Source organism: Scyliorhinus canicula, chromosome 12 (genome assembly GCF_902713615.1).
Source record: "Scyliorhinus canicula chromosome 12, sScyCan1.1, whole genome shotgun sequence".
NCBI classification, from domain to species: domain Eukaryota; kingdom Metazoa; phylum Chordata; class Chondrichthyes; order Carcharhiniformes; family Scyliorhinidae; genus Scyliorhinus; species Scyliorhinus canicula.
Window position 1 is genome coordinate 6,092,391 of NC_052157.1, and position 9,852 is coordinate 6,102,242.

The following is a 9,852-nucleotide window of genomic DNA, read 5'->3' on the forward strand; positions in this document are numbered from 1 at the left end:
CCGGTAGGGGTGGTCTGGGAGGCGCTGAAGGCGGTGATCAGGGAAGAGCTAATCTCCATTAGGGCCCACAAGGAGGGGAAGGGGAGCAGAGAGAGGGAGAGGCTGGTGGGGGAGATGGTAAGAGTAGATAGGAGGTATGCAGTGGTCCCCGAGGAGGGACTACTCAGGGAGCGACGAAGCCTCCAGGCCAAGTTCGACCTGTTGACTACCAAGAAGGCGGAGGTACAGTGGAGGAAGGCGCAAGGGGCGGTGTATGAATACGGGGAGAAGGCTAGTCGGATGCTGGCACACCAGCTTCGGAAGCGGGAGGCAGCGAGGGAGATCAGGGGAGTTAGAGATAAAGGGGGTGGAGTGCGGCGAGAATAAACGGGGTATTTAGAGACTTTTATGAGGGGCTGTATAGGTCGGAGCCCCCGACGGAGGAGGGGGGGTTACGCCGGTTTCTGGACTAGCCGAAGTTCCCGAAGGTAGAGGAGGGGCAGGTGGCGGGGCTTGGGGCACCGGTAAGGCTGGAGGAACTGGCTAAGGGGCTGGGGAGTATGCAGGCGGGGAAGGCACCGGGGCCAGATGGGTTCCCAGTGGAATTTTACAGAAAGTATATGGACCTGCTGGGCCCTTTTCTAGTGAGGACTTTCAATGAGGCGAGGGAGGGGGGCTCCTACCCCCGACGATGTCTAGGGCGCTGATCTCGCTGATCTTGAAGTGGGACAAGGACCCCTTACAGTGTGTGTCGTATATGCCAATCTCGCTCCTCAATGTGGATGCGAAACTGTTAGCGAAGGTGTTGGCTACTAGAATTGGGGACTGTGTCCCGGGGTCATCCACGAGGACCAGACGGGTTTTGTGAAAGGAAGGCAGCTAAACACCAACGTGCGGAGGCTCCTAAATGTAATTATGGTGCCGGCAGTGGAGGGGGAGGCAGGGATAGTGGCAGCTATGGATGCGGAGAAGGCCTTTGATAGGGTGGAGTGGGGGTACCTCTGGGAGGTATTTTTTTTCTTTCTTTTTTTTTATAAATTTAGATTACCCAATTATTTTTTTCCAATTAAGGGGCAATTTAGCGTGGCCAATCCACCTACTCTGCACATTTTTGGGTTGTGGGGGCGAAACCCACGCAGACACGGGGAGAATGAGCAAACCCCACACGGACAGTGACCCAGAGCCGGGATCGAACCTGGGACCTCAGCGCCGTGAGGTGGTTGTGCTAACCACTAGGCCACCGTGCTGTCCTCCTCTGGGAGGTATTGAGGAGATTCGGGAAGGGGTTCGTCAGTTGGGTTAGGTTACTATACGAAGCCCGGTGGCAAGTGTGGCCACGAATCGGAGGAGGTCAGAATACTTTTGGCTGCACCGGGGGACGAGGCAGGGGTGCCCCTTATTCCCCCTGCTATTTGCGTTGGCAATTGATCCTTTGGCGTTGGTTTTGAGGGAGTCCAGGTACTGGAGGGGGTTGATGCGGGGGAGGGGGGGGGGGGGGGGGGGGGAGGAACACCGGGTATCGCTGTATGCCGATGATCTGTTATTGTATGTGGCGGACCGGGTGGGGGGGATGCCGGAGGTGATGCGGATCCTCAGGGAGTTTGGGGACTTCTCCGGGTATAAGCTCAACATGGGGAAGAGCGAGCTGTCCGTGGTACACCCAGGGGGCCAGGGAAGGGGGATAGATGAGCTTCCACTGAAACGGGCGGAAAGGAGTTTTAGGTGCCTGGGGATCCAGGTGGCCAGGAGCTGGGGGGCCCCACACAAGCTCAACCTGACGAGCCTGGTGGAGCAAATGGAGGAGGAGTTTAAACGGTGGGATATGCTGCCGCTCTCCCTGGTGGGTAGGGTGCAGTCGGTGAAGATGACGGTGCTCCCGAGGTTCCTTTTTATATTCCAGTGCCTCCCCATCCTGATCCCTAAGGCCTTTTTAAAAACATAATTTTAATTCAAATTTTCCAACAACAAATTTTATCCCAACAATGAAAAGAGAAAAACAAAAACCCCTCCCCCCCCCCAATACAAAGCAATAAATTAACGACAAGAAAAAGTAATAAACAAACCCCCATAACAGACTCGTAGTCCTGTGTGGGTACGGGCCTGAGAGCGCTGGTGATGGCACCGCTGCCGCTCCCGCCAACAAGGTACACCACGAGTCCAGTGGTGGCGGCGTCCCTCAAAATTTGGGGGCAATGGAGACGCCACAGGGGGGAGGTAGAGGCTTCGGTGTGGTCCCCAATCCGATAGAACCATCGGTTTGTCCTGGGGAAAATGGATGGGGGGTTCCTGAGCTGGCACAGGGCAGGTATTAGAAGGATGGGGGACCTGTTTATAAACGGGACGTTTGCGAGCCTTGGAGCGTTGGAGGAAAAATTCGGGCTCCCCCCTGGAAATGCCTTCAGGTACCATGCAGGTAAGGGCATTCGTAAGACGGCAGGTGTGGGCATTCCCGCTGTTGCCAGAACGCAGGATAGGGTGCTCTCGGGGGCGTAGGTTGGAGAGGGCAAGGTCTCGGAGATCTACCAGGAGATGCAGGAGGAGGAGGAGGCCTCGGTGGAGGAGCTAAAAAGTAAGTGGGAGGAGGAGCTTGGGGAGGAGATAGATGAGGGTTCATGGGCGGACGCCCTGGGTAGGGTAAATTCTTCCTCCTCTTGTGCCAGGCTTAGCCTGATACAATTTAAGGTTCTGCACAGGGCGCACATGACTGGGGCAAGGCTGAGTCGGTTTTTTGGGTTAGAGGACAAGTGCGTGAGGTGTTCGGGGAGCCAGGCAAACCACGCCCACATGTTCTGGGCATGCCCAGCGCTGGATGAGTTCTGGAGGGGCGTTGCGAGGATGGTGTCGAAGGTGGTGAACACCAGGGTTAAGCCGAGCTGGGGGCTCGCAATATTTGGGGTATCGGACGAGCCGGGAGTGCAGGAGGCGAAAGAGGCCGGTATTCTGGCCTTTGCATCCCTGGTAGCCCGGCGGAGGATTCTGTTGCAGTGGAAGGATGCGAGGCCCCCAAGTGTGGAAGCCTGGATCAGCGACATGGCGGGGTTTATTAAATTAGAGAGGGTCAAATTTGCCTTAAGAGGATCCGTGCAAGGGTTCTTCAGGCGGAGGCAACCGTTCCTAGACTTTCTAGCGGAGCGTTAGGAGATGGTCAGCAGCAACCCAGGGGGGGGGGGGTACTTTGTGTTTACTATTGTATTTATTATTGCTTATCGTTTAATGGGGGTCATGTAGTCTGGGGGAATGTGTGATATAGCTATAATCTGTTTATTTATGCGTTTTTTGTTGTTTCTCTTATTTTTGTAAGGGGGGTTTGTTTGTTGTTAAAAATATGTGAAAAATTTTGAATAAAAATTATTTTTTAAAAAACGACTCACTGGAGGAGGAGGCTCCACAAATATCCCCATCCTCAACGATGAAAGAGCCCAGCAAAAGACAAGGCTGAGGCATTCGCAACAATCTTCAGCCAGAAGTACTGAGTGGATGATCCATTTTGGTCTCCTCTGGAGGTCCCCAGCATCACAGATGTCAGTCTTCAGCCAATACGATTCACTCCACATGATATCAAAAACGGCTGAGGACACTGGATACTGCAAAGGCTATGGAGCCCTGACAATATTCTGGCAATAGTGCTGAAGACTTGTCCTCCAAAACTTGCCGCACCCTTAGCCAAGCTGTTCCAGTACAGCTACAACACTGGCATCTACCCGGCAATGTGGAAAATTGTCCCATGTGTCCTGTACACAAGAAACAAGACAAATCCAACCCTGTCAATTACTGCCCTATCAGTCTACTCTCCATCATCAGCAAAGTGATGGAAGAAGTCATCAACAGTGCTCAATAACCTGCTCAATTTGGATTCCGCCAGAATCACTTAGCTCCTGACCTCATTACAGCCTTGGTTCAAATGTGGACAAAAGAGCTGAATGCCAGAGGTGAGATGAGAGTGACTGCCCTTGGCATCAAGGCAGCATTTGACCGAGTATGGCATCAAGGAGCCCTAGCTAATTGGGGTCAATAGGAATCAGGTGGAAAACTCTCCACTGGTTGGAGTCATACCCGGCACAAAGGAAGATAGTTGTGGTGGGTGGAGGTCAATCAACTCAGCTCCAGGACATCACTGCAGGAGTTCCTCAGGATAGTGTCCTAGGCCCAACCATCTTTAGCTGTGTCACTAATGACCTCCCTTCCATCATAAGGACAGGTGTGGGAATGTTTGGGGATGACTGCACAATGCTCAGCACCATTCACAAGTCCTCAGATAATGAAGCAGTCCATGTCCAAATGCAGCAAGACCTGGACAATATCCAGGCTTGGGCTGACAAGGGCAAGTTACATTTGTGCCACACAAGTGCCAGACAATTACCATCTCCTACAAGAGATGAAGCAACCATCACCCCATGGCATTCAGTGGCATTACCATCACTGAATCCCCCACTATCAACATCCTGGAGGTGACCATTGATCAGAAACTGAATTGGACTAGCCACGTTAATACTATGGCTACCAGGGCAGGTCAAAGGCTGGGAATCCTGCGGAGAGTAACTCACCTCCTGACCTCCAAAGCCTGTCCACCTTCTACAAGGCACAAGTCAGGATGAGTGCAGCTCCAACAACACTCAAGAAGAGCAACACCATCCAGGACAAAGCAGCCCGCTTGATTGCTCCTCCTTCCAGAAACATTCAAACCCTCCACCAGTGATGAACAGTGTCAGCCGTGTGTACCACCTTCAAGATGCACTCCGGAACTCACCAAGCCTCCTCTGGTAGTACCTTCCAAACCCACGACCACTACCATCCAGAACAGTGTTTTTCAAACTCTTTTTCCCGTGTCCCACTTTTGCCAACTGGCTGATCTTCAGGACCCACTTGATGGCCGGCACAGATCTGATGGGCCGAAGGGTCTCTTTCTGTGTTGCAAAACTATGTGACTCTGTGAAAGTAGAGATACATTCAAAGTGCAGAGGAGAGCCAAGAGATTGATGTCAATATTTGAATTACGAAGAAAAAAAGATTTACATTTTTCAAGCATCTTCACAACCACATGAGTACAAAGTAGTTTGCAACCAATAAAGTGCAGTCACTGCTGTGATGCCAATTTATGGACAGCAAGACCCCTCAAGCAGCAATATGAAAAAGACCAGATAATCTGTTTTTGTGATGTTGATTGAGGGATAAATGTTAATGAGGCCATCAGGGATAATTCCTTGCTCTTATTCAGTGTAGTCCCATGGAATACTTTACATCCGCATGAGAGGCAGAGCCTCCTTGAAGTATGGTAACGGGAAAATGGCATTTCTAGCAGGGCAGAATCCCTGCAGTACTCACTGAGCCTAGATGTGGAGGTGAACCCACACCCATCTGATGTAGAGACAAGAGTGTTACCCACTGAGCCACAACAAACACAGAGCAAAGACTGCAGAAATTTAGGGTTAATAGCCCTTAATCTTAAAGGTAAACTTGCAGGAGAAGATGCAAAATGCTAATAGATGGTTGGGAAAGATTAATCCAGAACATTACTGTAAATTAAACTGTGAGAGTAAGACAAAGGCATACATGTTTAAACTCGGAAAAGTTGCTTTTGGGATTGATATCAATATTTCTTTCATTTATGATACATGATGATTTTTTTTTGGGGGGGGGGGTGTTGGGTGCAGACATAGACAGCGATTGTCCATAAAATTCTGAGGATTTTCCTTTGTAGCTGTTGTGGAACTGTCAGAGTGTGATTGTTCCGTGCCAGGTTAATCTGGTCCCTATTATACAGTTTAAATCTTTCAATACATAATTCAAATTTCAGTGAGTTTTCCTCGGGTTGAGGATCAATACCCAAACCCAGAAAGAAAGAAGACAGTTTTCTCCAGACACTTGTCCCTCACAGATTTTGAATGGATGTGTAAAATCTCCAACCTGATGTTTGGCTTCCCAAAAGCTCCTTGCAATGAGAGGACCGAGAGAGAGAGAGAGAGAGAGAGAGAGAGAGTGTGTGTAAGAGGAGGGCTTGCAGGGTGGGGTCTGTGCGAGCTTCTCTACAGAGATGGGAACTGAGTCTCTTGATGGGTGAACCTGAAAAGTCATTGAACTGAGTTCAATTAACTCAGTTTAGTTGCTTGAAAGATTTCAGTTCACTGAAGAGTTAGATTGATTGGTGGCGATCAATGGCTGTTACTCGGCTTCAGTCTTGTCCGTGTGTGATGGTTCCAAATTACAGCTAACCGTCTGGCTGGCTGTTGGGATGTCTGTTAGCCGGCCAGCCCACTCTACTGCTCACTCCTGGGCTATGCATTCTCTTGTATCTCTCCTCATCCTGATCTTACCCAACAGATGGGATACCTATGTTAATTTCAGGGTGTGCCACGATCCTTTTTACATCTGCCGTGACCCACCCTCGTGTCACGACCCCCACTTTGAAAAAGCCTGATCTAGAAGGACAAGAGCAGCAGATACCTGGGAACCCCACCACCTGGAGGTTCCCCTCCAAGTCACTCACCATCCTGTCTCGGAAATATATCGTCCGTTCCTTCACTGTCGGTGGGGGAAAATCCTGGAACTCCCTCCCTAGCAGCACAGTGGTGTACCTACACCTCAAGGACTATCGCAGTTCAAGAAGGCAACTCACCACCACCTTCTGAAGGGATGGGCAATAAATGCTGTCCTAACCAGCAACACACACATCCTGGAAATGAGTTTTAAAAAATACAACTGAGTGGATCTGGGGTCACATGGGGGTGACGGCGGCTGATTTTGTTCCCTAAAGGGTACAAATGAACCAGATGGGCTTTTACAACAATTGACAAGATCATCTTTAAACTTTTTATTGTAGATATTTATTGGATTCAATTACCACCGTCCGTGGGATTCAAACCCTACTCCCCAGAAGTAAACACCTTGGATGACCACACTGTGCCAACACCTGCCCTTGTATGTTGATGGAACAGAGGAGGGGAGGAAAGGACAAAGGCCAAGGTCTGAGAAAAGCAGCACAGGTTAAGCAACAAAAGTAATGACGGTGCTTGGGGAAACAAAAGGATGCTAAAGGGACAAGTAAAGAAATAAATGTAATCCTAAGCAATCTTCTCCATGTTGGCATCTCCAATCCACCTTCTGGAGGGGAAAGCTGATGCTCACCTTTCCCAAAATGTTTCTGAAGCATTTTAATTAAATAAAGTTTAACTCTCCGCCCCATCAATTTGAAATGATAAATGTTCACAGAGCTATGGGCTATGTGTACTAGTCAATTGTGGAAAGAAACGATAAATTACATGTTGTGCTGCAAATGGTCCATGGCAACAATCAATATCCACGGCAATGGGAGGGTATTGAGATGCCCTGTAAGTAAATGCTAAGCCTTTCTCCCTTGCTGCTGCACCGTGCGCGGAATAGAAACTGGACTTGATTCAATTTAAACAAATAAATATTGATTCTACCTCCCCCTCCCGAATGCTTTCAGCTAATTCCAGCAATTTACCAAAGGTGGGGGGGCGGGTGGTAGCCAGAAGTTAGAACGCTATCTGTTTTCTGACCCCTTGGGCAGTGAAATGCCTTTCCCTTTATCGGATAACAGCTGAGACCTGCTCGCCTCCGGAACGTCACTCGCCCATTGAGAAAGGCAGTGATCCCACCGGCTGCGCACCAACCTCTCCGCGATTGTTACACGCATTGTTACATTTTAGGTCACGTGAGCCGCCAGGCGGAAGTGGGAGCGCGGGAAACCCGCCTCAGCTTCTCCCCCTAAAGTGAAATTACCAGGAATGGGGTGATCTCTGTCTGTTCCATCCCTCAAAGCAACTCAATCAAATAAACTAATTAAAAAAACACCACCCAGAAAGCAAGTGTCGACCAGCCCCATACTCGGGATGAATGAAGGGGGCCCTAATTTGTCATCAGCCCGACTAGCTCAGTCGGTAGAGCATGGGACTCTTAATCCCAGGGTCGTGGGTTCGAGCCCCACGTTGGGCGCTTACTTTTTAAAATTTGTTCTATGCTTACTATTATATAAATGCTGCCACAATAGTTTCTTAACTTGCATAGCCTTTAATTCCACTTTTATACTGCATTGAACAGTTACTACCCTTTTTAGAAATAAATTTAAAAGTGCCCAATTCTTTTTTTCCCACTTAAGGGGTAATTTATTGTGGCCAATCCACCCACCCTGCACACCTTTGGGTTGTGGGGGCGAGACCCACGCAGACATGGGGAGAATGTGCAAACACCACACTGACCTGCCTTTTTAAAAAACTTCTGCCAAATCTCATACTGAGAATTTGGACCGTTAACATCCAAAATGTTAACCTGTCTTTTCCCAGGTGCCTTGCACTTTTGACATTTTCTGTTGTTGCAATTCCAGCATTTACAATTTAAAAATAAAAAGTAAATTTAACGTGCTGTCTGTTGTTTTTTCACGATTATCTGCGAATAATCTTTTGTTAAGCAGAATATTATCTTATATTAAAGATATTATTGTATTAAAACCGTGAGAACAGAACAAGTGGAGCACAGGTTTAATCAGTAAAAGGTCATTTCTAGTGTCGGGAATTATTTCTTCACGCAATTCTTCCGACAAACCATGCCATGATTCTATATAAAGAGTGATTTGATTTAATGGAACAAGAACAGATAATACTGGAAAAACCTTAGCCAAGAAAACATATTTGCTTTACAAAAGTACCGTTTATTTGATTTAATGGATTTTTTTCAGGCTGAGGGAAGGTTTGCAGTGGTGTTCACCTGGGTCATTATTGGGACCCTTGCTTTCCCTGATATATATTAATGATCTAGATCTTGCTGTGCAGGGGGCAATTTCAAATGTTGCAGATGTTTCAAAACTTTGAGGTATTGTAAACTGTGAAGAGGACAGTGCAGAACTTCAAAAGGACATAGACGAGTTGGTGGAGTGGGCAGCAGATGAAATTCAATGCAGAGAAGTGTGAGGTGATTCATTTTGGTATCATAGAATCATAGAATTAACAGTGCAGAAGTAGGCCATTCAGCCCATCGAGTCTGCACCGGCCCTAGGAAAGAGCACCCCATTTAAGCCCACGCCGCCATCCTATTCCCGTAACACAGTTACCCCACCTAACGTTTCTGGACTCTAAGGGCAATTTATCATGGTCAATCCACCCAACCTGCACATCTTTGGACTGTGGGAGGAAACCGGAGCACCCGGGGGAAACATGCAGACTCTGCACAGACGGTGACCCAAGCCGGGAATCAAACCTGGGACCCTGGAGCTGTGAAGCAACTGTGCTAACCACTGTGCTACCATGCTGCCGTACAGGAAGACATGGAGGGATACTATAAAATAAATAGTAAAATATTAAATGGGGCGCTGAAGCAGAAGGACTTGGGTGTATTTGTGTATAGATCATTGATGGTGACATGTGGAAAGAGCAGTTAATAAATCATACAGTATTCTGGACTTTATTAATAGGGGCATGGAGTACAAGAGCAAGGAGAGAAAATAGGGAAATATAGACCAGTAAGCCTGACGTTGGTATTGGGAAAAATTCTTGAATCCATTGTCAAAGATTTTATGAAAAGATTTGATAGATTTCTTAGAAAATAGGTGCAGGATCAGATAGAGTCAGCATAGATTTATGAAGGGGAAATCATGCTTGACAAATCTTCGAGGGTGTAACTAGTAGAGTTTTTCAAAATAAATTTAGAGTACTCAGTTAATTTTTCCAATTGAGGAGCAATTTAACGTGGCCAATCCACCTACCGGCGCATCTTTGGTTTGTGGGGGTGAAACCCACGCAAGCACGACGAGAAAGTGCAAACTCCACACAGACAGTGATCCAGAGCCGGGATCGAACCTCGGCGCTGTGAGACAGCAGTGCTAACCATTGCGCCACCGTTTTCCCTCAAATAACTAGTAGA

The 9,852-nt window shown here is 48.2% G+C and overlaps 1 non-coding gene across 1 annotated transcript; it reads left to right on the forward strand.

Moving 5' to 3' along the window:
* Positions 1 to 7,859: 7,859 nt before the first annotated feature.
* Positions 7,860 to 7,932, forward strand: trnak-cuu. Its single transcript has one exon. It is a non-coding gene; the product is annotated as a tRNA-Lys (tRNA).
* The last annotated feature ends 1,920 nt before the right edge of the window (positions 7,933 to 9,852 follow it).